Source organism: Myotis nattereri (assembly GCF_964212035.1).
Source record: "Myotis nattereri genome assembly, chromosome: 15".
Lineage (NCBI taxonomy): Eukaryota > Metazoa > Chordata > Mammalia > Chiroptera > Vespertilionidae > Myotis > Myotis nattereri.
In genome coordinates this window covers 34,004,924-34,015,729 of record NC_138090.1, presented here as the reverse complement: position 1 = coordinate 34,015,729, position 10,806 = coordinate 34,004,924, and the positions used below count along the sequence as shown (strand labels likewise).

General features: G+C 38.1%; 1 long non-coding RNA gene across 1 annotated transcript in view; it reads right to left on the bottom strand.

The window, feature by feature from the left end:
* Positions 1-2,403: 2,403 nt before the first annotated feature.
* LOC308531060 overlaps positions 2,404-10,806 on the bottom strand; it is a 29,390-nt gene continuing 20,987 nt past the window's right edge. Inside the window, exon 4 of the long non-coding RNA XR_013996888.1 lies at positions 2,404-4,784. This is a non-coding gene — a long non-coding RNA (uncharacterized lncRNA). The remainder of the gene's footprint in view (positions 4,785-10,806) is intronic.

Here is a 10,806-nt window from a genome sequence, read left to right as displayed (position 1 = left end):
AAGTTCTTTTGCCTATTTAACCCTTGGTATATTTTAGTCTGGTCACCAGCATTTTCTCGTTTTACATACCAATCTATTTTCCACAAGATTCCTGATATAGAATTACCAGGAATTCCCTGGCTCCATATGCTAATTAACTCCACCGAGCTAAAGCAGACTCTTCCTAAAGTTCACTCCTCCAACTACTGTTTATCTTACAAGCCTTGAATGACAATTTAGGTGTCCAATGTTCAAGTCACTAATATCTATATTCTATCAATTAGGATGGAGTAAGATAGGGTTCAGCTCATCTGCCTCCTGACATGCTGAATAAAAATGATTCTGAATTTCAGATTCAACTTTCCTCTACAGGTCAACACAACCAGTCTTGCTAGGCAGGGGCCCTAGGCCATGGCCCATAAATACATATTAAGGTATTCCCTGGTTTTGTCTTTAGTCATACGATTTATTCTGTTGACTCCAAAGCTACACAAACACAAGAGCAGAGTTCATAGTTAAGTGAATCACAAGAGATTAAGGAGCGAAAAATCAGTTTAGGAAAACTTACCTTTGGCTAAAATCTTTGTTTTTCCTTCTTTGGGTGATAAATGCAGGTAATTTTTAAATGGTGCACAAATATCTGGTGCAATTTCTTAGATTTAGTATGTAACATCCTTTTTAAAAAGGTAGTGGATGGGGCTCTATAATAGAAAGGACTAAGTTTCATTTAGATAACTAAGTATATAATTCATGGTCATTCCTCCATAAAAGCTAACAAAAAAAATACACAGTAATGATGTAGTATTTAACAAGTTTAAAAGCTTTTTAAAAAGCAGCTTTTGAAATCAAGCTCAAAATGCTGTATTGCTGATCGTCACCATTATATAAGGAAACTTTTAATCAATAATATTTATATAAAGTTATACTGTAAATATGAACCAAAGAAAAATCATCTTCAGGAAGGATTGGTTTACACAATAAAATTCTGTTCAGGGTCTGGACCACTTTTCTTATACACATCCTATCCTCTACACCTCTCTAAAAGAAACAAACAGTAACTTGAGGGGGGCTGGGAGGATTCCCTTCACAATGTCTATGTATATCAAAGCATCACATCGTACACTTTAAATATCTTACTATTTTATTTGTTGATTACATATCAATAAAGCTGGGCGGGGGGCGGGGGGAGGGTAGATGGACCCAAAAGGATGTATTTGTCAAAGTACTGGGAGGAATGAAAATCTGCAGGTTATAATTGAGATCCAGGTGTTAGCATTTAACTCAAACTGTGGAAGTTGTGTGCAGTTCAATGATTTTCTTTTGAAAAGAAAACAATCACAAACTTATTTTTAATGCACACACAGTTCCCAAGGTAATTTATAGGACAGTAAATTTGACATTCCAGAAAGTTTATCTAAAAAGACAAGTTACACGAAGGCTGTGTAAACTTTACAAGTTATCAACATTTTTAAGCTCAAATGATATGTTGTAAAATGAATAGACAAACACACAGTATACACTGACATGTAAAAATAAATTAAACAGATTTGGATTATGCTATCATTCTTAATTTTAATAAAATAGATAATTTCATACTACATAGAGAACAAGTCCGTCTACTCATCATTGTTAAATTTTAGAAATATTTTCTATAAAAAATTTAGCATTTGATTGGGAATAAATCCATTGGAACATGATTTCTATAGGTACAGTGATCCCATCCTCACCCTCATGATTAATTTTGAGAAACTTGAAAAATACAGAAAAGTACAAAAAAATAAGACACGATATCCATATAACACAATCCAGAACTACTCAGTATTTTTATATATGTATTTACTAGCAGTCTCTTCTGTTTTTTAGAGAAGTAGATGTTTACATATAAAAAATGAAGTCCTCTTTAACCAATTCCTCACTCCACCCCTCCCACACTCATCCCCTTCCTTTTTCAACTCTTCACAGGCAGCCCCTATCAAGAGTTTGGTCTCTATCCTTGCAATCCATTTCAAAAACATTTTAAAAACATACATACATAAATACATATATGTATCTATTACCAATATATAGTACTGAATTTTATAAGGGAAGTTTTAATTCAAATTTACAAAAATGTCATGGTATCAGAACTGTCATTCTGCGGCTTCATTTTCCTCAACATTTTTTATACCATTCTCTGTAACACATATAGATTTCATTTGTTACATTTTACAGATACATAATATCCCATCATAAGTACTTTCTACTTTATTACTGATGGGCATTTGTTTCCAACTTATGGCTACTACAAATCATACCACAGTAAATAGCCTGGTATATATTTCCTGAGCATACAAACTCAAGAGTAGAAAAGCTAAATATTTTTAATTCATTATAAGGGATGTTTCCCTACTCCCAGGGTCATAACCATTTCACTACACAGTTTTTCAATATTCCTGTTTGTTTTTTTTAATGTGTTTTTATTGATTTCAAGAGAGGGAGAGAAACATCAAAATTGACTGCCTCCTGCACACCCCCTACTGGGGATCGAGCCCGCAACCCAGGTTGTGCCCTGAGTGGGAATGGAATTATCGACCTCTTGGTTCATGGGTTGAGGCTCAACCACTGAGCAACATCTGCTGGGCCATATTCCTGTTTTTAATCCCCATGGATTTTACCTTTATGCATAGTTCATGATCTTTTTTTCCTTGGAGAACAAATCACCTCCAAATCATTTTTTAAATAGTCCCATTTTCTTCTCCAATTCTAAATTCTAATAAATGCATAGGTATTCCAAAATCTCTTCTGTTCTGCTAAAACAATACCATAAAAGTATTTGCCTTTCTAACACATATAACTTACTGTTCTTATTACAATGGTGAAGATCTCCAGATCTAGGCAGATAGACAGTAATGATAAGCATGTTTCCCATTCCCAATTTTAGTGGAAATGTGTCTGAAGTTTCAGCATTACTTTTACTGTGGGATTTTGTTGGGCATAGGATTTTTATGTCTTTCTCTTCAGTATGAATTCTCTGGTATCCCATAAGTTTTTAGCTTTCGCTTCCCTCATTTCTGACCCTTTCCTTAAGAACGATTACTTCTGATGTGCTTGCCATAGGTGTAAACTCCATCGAATTGCTTTCCAATTTTCAAGGTATTTAGAGTTTTTAATGAGTATGAATTTTCTGGTGTCTAATATGGTGTGACTTCTGGCTGAAAGCTTTCCCACATTCACTACACTGATAAGGTTTCTTACCTGTGTGAATTCTCAAATGCAGAGCAAGGGTTGAGAATTGAGAGAAAGCTTTCCCACATTCATTACATCCATAGGGCTTCTCACCTGTATGGCTTCTCGCATGCACGGTAAGAGATGAACTTTGAGAGAAAGCTTTCCCACATACATTGCATTCATAAGGCTTATCACCTGAATGAATTCTCACATGTACAATAAGTGATGTTCGTTGAGAGAAGGCTTTTCCACATTCATTACATTCATAGGGTTTTTCTCCAGTGTGAATGTTTTGATGTTTTATGAGGTACTTCTTTTGGCCAAAAGCTGTTCCACATTCACTGCATTTAAAGGGTTTCTCTCCAATATGGATTTTCTCATGCTCAGTAAGGTTTGATTTGCCACTGAAGGTTTTGCCACACTCCTTACATACAAAGGGCTTCTCTCCTGTGTGAGTTCTCTGGTGTCTGATGAGGTTTGACTTTTGAATGAAAGCTTTCCCACAATCTTTACACTCAAAAGGCTTCTCTCCAGTGTGAATTTTCTGATGGGTAAGAAGGTTTTCCTTCTGGCTGAACGATTTTCCACATTCATTACATTCAAAAAGCTTCTCTCCAGTATGGGTGTTCTGATGTTTAATGACATACTGCTTTTGGCTGAAGGCTTTTCCACATTCATTACATTCAAAAGGTTTCTCTTTATTATGAAAATGCTCATGCTCAGTGAGATTTGATTTGTGGCTGAAGACTTTCCCACATACCTTACAAGCAAAGGGGTTTTCCCCACTACAAATTCTCTGCTGACTGTGGTGTGACATCTGAAAGGAAGCTTTCCAACATTCACAAATTCTCTCTCCAGTATGAATTTTTTGATGAATGAGGATTTACTTTTGGCTGAAGGTATTTCCACATTTCTTACATTAGCAGAGCTTCTTTGTGTATGACCTTTCAAATGTAAAGTAAGGGATAGATTTAAGATAGAACTTTATCTTATTGAATTCAAAGCTTTCTCTCAAAGTATAAATATTCTAATACTCAGTGATTTGTTATATTCAGTGGTTTCTCTTCAGTATGAATTTTTTTCTGCTCAATGAAATGTCATCTAGCTAAAGGCTTTTCAATATTCCTTAGAAGCGCAGGGTTTTTCTCCAGCCTGACTTCATTCATTTCATAAGGTGTGACACAAGTGAAAGTTTTCCCACATTCAGTTACTTCATAGGGTATGAATCCAGTATGAATGTTCTGGTACCTGATAGGGATCAAACTATTTTAACTGAAGGCATTTCCACACTGATTTACATTTAAAAAGGGTTATTACCATAAGGAGAAAGTGTGGCAAAATTTTTAAATCAATAAAATTGATGATTTGTTCCTACACAATGTCCCTCACGATTAAGTCTTGTGTTTCAAATTTTTTCTAGGTAAGTTGAAAAGGATGTTGCCTTAAAAGATAAAAGGTCTGAGATCAGAGGAAGTATTTTTCCAATTTTCTTACATTCACTGCTTTTTTCCTCAGTCTGTATTTTACTGAAGATGGATGCAACTTGATTTCCAAGTCTTGTTGCCCCTCTATCTGCTCATCATCTTCTCAGGCTTCTTCTAAAAAGGAATACAAAACAATCATCATTTAAAAGAGTTACCGTATAAAGTGCTTAGAACTGTGGCTGGCACCGGTAAGCACTCAATAAAAGTTAGCATTATATTATTATCATTATTTATGAACTAGGGGCCCCGTGAGGAGTGGGCCTATGCAGTCAGTCGGACATCCCTCAAGGGCTTCTGGACTGTGAGAGGGCACAGGCTAGGCTGAGGGACCCCCCAAGTGCACGAAATTCAGGGCTCTAGTATATTCGTATTTGCAAAACAGATAGATAATATATGCTGGGTTATTCATAGACTACCTCAAGAAAGATACATGTGAAACTCTTATAAGTGACTGCACTTTGCGCTGGCCAACATGGTTTGGTTGGAGCATCGTCCTGCTCATCAAAGGGTGGTGGGTTTGATTCTCGGTTAGGGCACATTCCCAGATTTCAGGTTCAATCCAAGGTTGGGACCATGGCAGGAGGAAAAAGATCAATGTCTCACATCGATGTTTCTCTCTCTCTAAAATCATTTTTTAAAATAAATAAAAACGTGAAAGTGACTGCATCTTTGAAAAAGTGTTAGGATCAAAACTCAAAGGTTAGAAGAGAATTCTTTCATTTACCTTAATGTTCAAAAATGTTTTACATTCATGTATTATATTTAAAAATATACACATGCCCTCCCTTCCTCTCTCCGTCCCTCCAGAAAGACAGAACTGATTTCCTAGGCAACAACTTCTGAAAGAGGTATATGAGAGGGGAAGGGAGGAAAGCAGTCTGTTGATGTAAAATGGGGGAGGTGGATTGTAGGATGCCGCTACAGGGCTAAGCCTCGGACTGACCTGTTGGCAAAGCCACAAACAAGTCCCAGCTTAGAGGGCACAGTCCTGTTAGCATAATTAGGCTTAACCATATGACGCTCCCTACATCCTTCCTAGGTAACTAATGGGCTGTGGGAGGTGCAGCAAGTGCTACCAAAACAAGTGAAACTCACAGGAACATTGTAACTATGGTGACCACTACCTTGTTTACCTCTGGCTATAAAATAAAGGCTCAGCTTGCCTCTGGATCTCTCTCTGTGGCCTCAGCCAGGCACAGGAAGATCCACCTAGATCCAGCTTATTCTCTTTGTCATTTCTTCATCCTTTCGCCGCCCTCACTCAGGCTTACGAACCCAGCACAGTGGATAAGACAATATGAAGTATGATCACAGATGTAAAATAGAATTCTGAACCATTTAACCACTGAAAGAATGCAAGAAAGTGGTCAGTAATAAAAACGAACCTAAATGTCAGACAATATGTAAAGACTCAAAACCTATAAAAGACAATGCATAAGGGAAGGAGTCTATACACATTGGGGGATATAAGACTCAGAGAATCAATGAAAGAAAGAACAATTACACAGAGGCAGTGTAAGTACAAGTGTGGACATTCAGATTAAAGATAATAGGGGGAGCTGGTTGCTAGAATCTAAAGAAAAAATGATAACTAGAAATATTAAAGTATTTAAAGAATTCATACCTAGTGATACTTCAAAAGTTGGACCAGAGGAGGAAACAAGATGGTGGCATAGGTAAACACCTGAACTTGCTGCCTTGCACAACCACATCAAAACTATAACTGAAAGACAAAACAGATATCATCCAGAACCATGGGAAGGCTGGCTGAGTGGAAGTTCGACAACTAGAGGGAAAGAGAAAAGCACATCTAGACTGGTAGGAGGTGCAGAGGTGCGAAAGCGGAAGTATGGAGGCGTGCGAACAGGCTAGCAAATGGGTACGCTGTGGTCTTTTTCAATTGGGAAGGAGATACAAGCTCCCAACTGCTCTGAACTCCAGTTCCAGGAGAGATTCTGGGGACCCAGACTCATACAGGGAGAAACTGGACTGTCTGCATTGGGCCAGAACACGAGGGCGGCTTTCTCTGAGAGGTGCTCGCAGCATTCATTGTTCCTGCCCGGGGCTGCGGGACACAGAGACCCAGGGATCTATCTGGGGCAGGGCCGATGGGCAACCATTGCTGTTTGCACCGCCCTGTGATTCCCTGAGACCCCGCACCACCCAATTTACAACCCCACCCAAGCTGTGAGCAGAGGCTTTTGCATATGAATGGCCTGGCCTTTGCAATCTAAAACCTAACAAACTGCAGCTGGGTCAAAGGACCCCAGAGCTTCCAAAAGGAGGCCTAAGGCTTATCAGCAGCCTGCACTGCTTCACAGCTGCACATCATCTGGGCACCTCCAAACCCCAAACAAAGAGGAGGAATCTGCAGATCTCTCTGTAGGTCCTACTGGTTGGCCTTAGGCAGTGGCTGACCTTGCACCTCCTTGGAGATCCAAGAGCCAATGTACCCAGTGGTCAGAGTGAGACCACACACCAGATTACAACGCTTCAGATCCATAAGAGCCATAAGAGACACACTCAGGGGGCAGACTCTGAGCAATAAGCCCCACTGAAGCAAGTCCTGCCCCATAAGGGTGTTTCCAGCACAGCAGTTCTCTAATTGTAGACACAACTGGTCCTCACAGCCAATTGGTCTGGAGGTCAATTCCTCCCAGTGATACCAACAGCAATCAAGGCTTAACTACAACAAGACTGTGCACACAGCCCACAAAGGGGTGTACCAGGAGTGTCCACCTCAGGTGACTGGCGAGGCTGAGCCACTGGGCCCTATAGGACACCTAGCACACAAAGCCACTCTATCAACACAGGAAAGCAGCCAAAATGCAGAGTCAAAGAAACAGGTCACAAATGACAGAAATGGAGGAAAGCAAACTACTGGATATACAGTTCAAAATCACAGTTATAAGGTTACTCAAGAATCTTCTAGAAACCTCCAAGAAATTTAGTGAGACCCTCAAGGATATGAAAAAGGACCAATGAGAAATTAAGCATACAATGACTGAAATAACGAATAATATACAGAGATCCAACAGCAGACTAGAGGATCGCAAGAATCAAGTCAAAGATTTGAAATACGAAAAAGCAAAAAACACAAAAAGAAAAAAGAAAAAAGAATCCAAAAATATGAAGATTTATGGGGGTGCCAGAAGAAGAGAGAGAGCAAGATATTGAAAACCTATTTGAAGAAATAATGACAGGAAACTTCCCCTACCTGGTGAAAGAAATAGACTTACAAGTCCAGGAAGCACAGAGAACCCCAAACAAAAGGAATTCAAAGAGGACCACACCAAGACACATCATCATTAAAATGCCAAGAGCAAAAGACTAAGAGAGAATCTTAAAAGCAGCAAGAGAAAGAAAGTCAGTTACCTTCAAGGGAGTACCCATAAGACTGTCAGCTGATTTCTCAACAGAAACTTTGCAGGCCAGAAGGGAGTGGCAAGAAATATTCAAAGTGATGAATCACAAGAACCTACAACCAAGATTACTCTACCCAGCAAAGCTATCATTCAGAATTGAAGGTCAGATAAAGAGCTTCACAGATAAGAAAAAGCTAAAGGAGTTCATCACCACCAAACCAGTATTATATGAAATGCTGAAAGGTATCCTTTAAGAAGAGGAAGAAGAAGAAAAAGGTAAAGATACAAATTATGAACAACAAATACACATCTATCAACAAGTGAATGTAAAAATCAAGTGAATAAATAATCTGATGAACAGAATAAACTGGTGATTATAATAGAATCAGGGGCATAGAAAGGAGTGGACTGACTATTCTTGCGGGGGGGGGGGGGGGGAAGGGGTGTGGAGGATGCAGGAAGAGACTGGACAAAAATCATGCACCTATGGATGAGGACAGTGGGGGGCGTGGGGGGGGGGCGGTGAAGGCTGAGGGTGGGGGGGGGAACCGGGTGGAGGGGAGCTATGGGTGGAAAAAAGAGGAACAACTGTAATGATCTGAACAATAAAGATTTAATTAACAAAAAAAAAAAGACACATATGGAATGTTACAGAGATGTAAGTGCTTACAAAGAATATACATTCTGCCCTGGCCAAGTGGTTCAGTTGGTTGGAGTGTCATCCCATAGACCAAAAGGTTGTGGGTTACGGGAGGCAAGCAATCAATGTTTCTCATATTGATGTTTTTTCTCTCTCTCTCCTCCCTCTCTCTAAAAACAAAACAAAACAAAATAATAAAAACATATCCTCAGGTGAGGATTAAAATATATATACACGTACGTGAAAAAGATGGTCAAGGACAGAGAGAATCCTAGAAACACCAACAATGTAGGAGGCTAGAAAAAGTTTCACAGGAACATTGTGGCTGCTTAGTTTTGAATCTTTCAAGTACTTTGTTTCGAAAAATCATACAAACATCAAGAACAACAGGAAGGAGTAATCAACCAGTCAATCTTTAGTGAAACTAGTAGAGAGATAATATATGTTAACTCTAAATTATATGTAAGTGTGGCCCAAAACACAGATGCTACAGGAACCACAATAGTGTGGTAGGTGTATCAAGACTAGATAATGGAGAGAAGTCTTTGACTTAATAGATCCCAGAAATAACTAGCAAATATTCATTCTCAAAATAAGGTACTCACCCTGAGTAAAAACTTGTAACCAATTCTAATAATGAAGAAAATTAGGGATAAAAAAAAAACCAACTCCCAAATTCCATGTACCTCTGCCAAAGGCAGAACCAAAAAGGAGGCCTAAGCAGAAAGTTGCAAGAAGTCTAGAAAAAACCAGAAATGCTAAGGGGGACTCTTAAACATTTCAAACTTTAAAAATCTGCAGATATTTCCTTACAGAATGAGTAGGCCTCATCCTAAGAGGTAACTAATGAAAGCAAAAACTAATTAAACAGAAAAGGACTGCAGGGGGGAAGCAAAAAGAGTAGGCTTAAAAAATACAGTAAGTCCTTACTTAACATCATCAATAGCTTCTGCAACTTTAAGCAAAACAATGTATTACAAAACCAATTTTACCACAGGCTACTTGATATAAACAAGAGTTCAGTTCCCATGGCATCTCATCAACTTTATAGCCAAAGGACACTTTAGGGAAGAACATTATTCCAGGACCTGCTGTACTTGGGAGTGGAGCATCCTCAGATTTACCAGCTTCTAAAAGTGAATACATCATCCTAAAAGGCAAGTCCTATGAAAAATTATGGGAAACCGAGATGGAAACAGAAGTCTGCCTTACAAGGTTAGTTCATTGAGCCAGAGAAGGTACACAAATCCCGTGCTTTAAAAAGTAGAAAGGCAGGTGAACTTTGAACCATAGAATGATACTATGCCTTTTTCCTGGTACTAGTCTAGGAAAATCTATCTGATACAAACATGAGTAACACAAAAGAATCTATTTGTGTCCATAAGAGGATACTATAAAAAACAGTGAAAATAAACAGCATAATTTTCCAACAGTTTAAATAAACTCATCTGAAAAATATTGCCACAAAGTAGATAAAAAATGAAACACAATGTAACAAAATGTTTTTTAAAAAAGACATTAAAACTTTAAGAAACAAGCAAAGCTATACAAAGAACACACACACAAAAAAAGAACTGCATAAAGAAAAAAGAGTGAAAGGAAAGAAAACAGAATTAAGAATGAACATCTTATTTCTATTGTTTGTTTGTTTAAAGACTACAGTATCACAGTTTGTAAACGTTTTTTCCCCTCTCAATTAACATGATCTTTCCTGGTTGTTGTATCTGAGATACAGCAGTGGCCTCAGCCTTAAACTTTTTATTTCTACTCACATCCCCAGAGATCCAGGCAGCCTGAGTAATCTATATAGCAATACTGTACAGGAAATCATAATCTGTATCTGACCACAAAAACCATGATGAAGCCATTTCTATTAAATTCTAAATAAAGACAAGATGCCCACTGCCTCAGTTATTTAATATAAACAACTGCTCAGTATGTTAAGCAGGGAATAAAACTAATTTATAGAAATCAACAAGCTTCCCATAATGACTCCATTCATAATAGCAATATAAACGATAAAATACCCAGAAACAAATTTGGTCTAAAACCTATATAAAGAGAATTTTTAAACACTCCAGAAACTGTACTTATCATGAACATGGATGGGAGTATTTAACATCATAAAGAT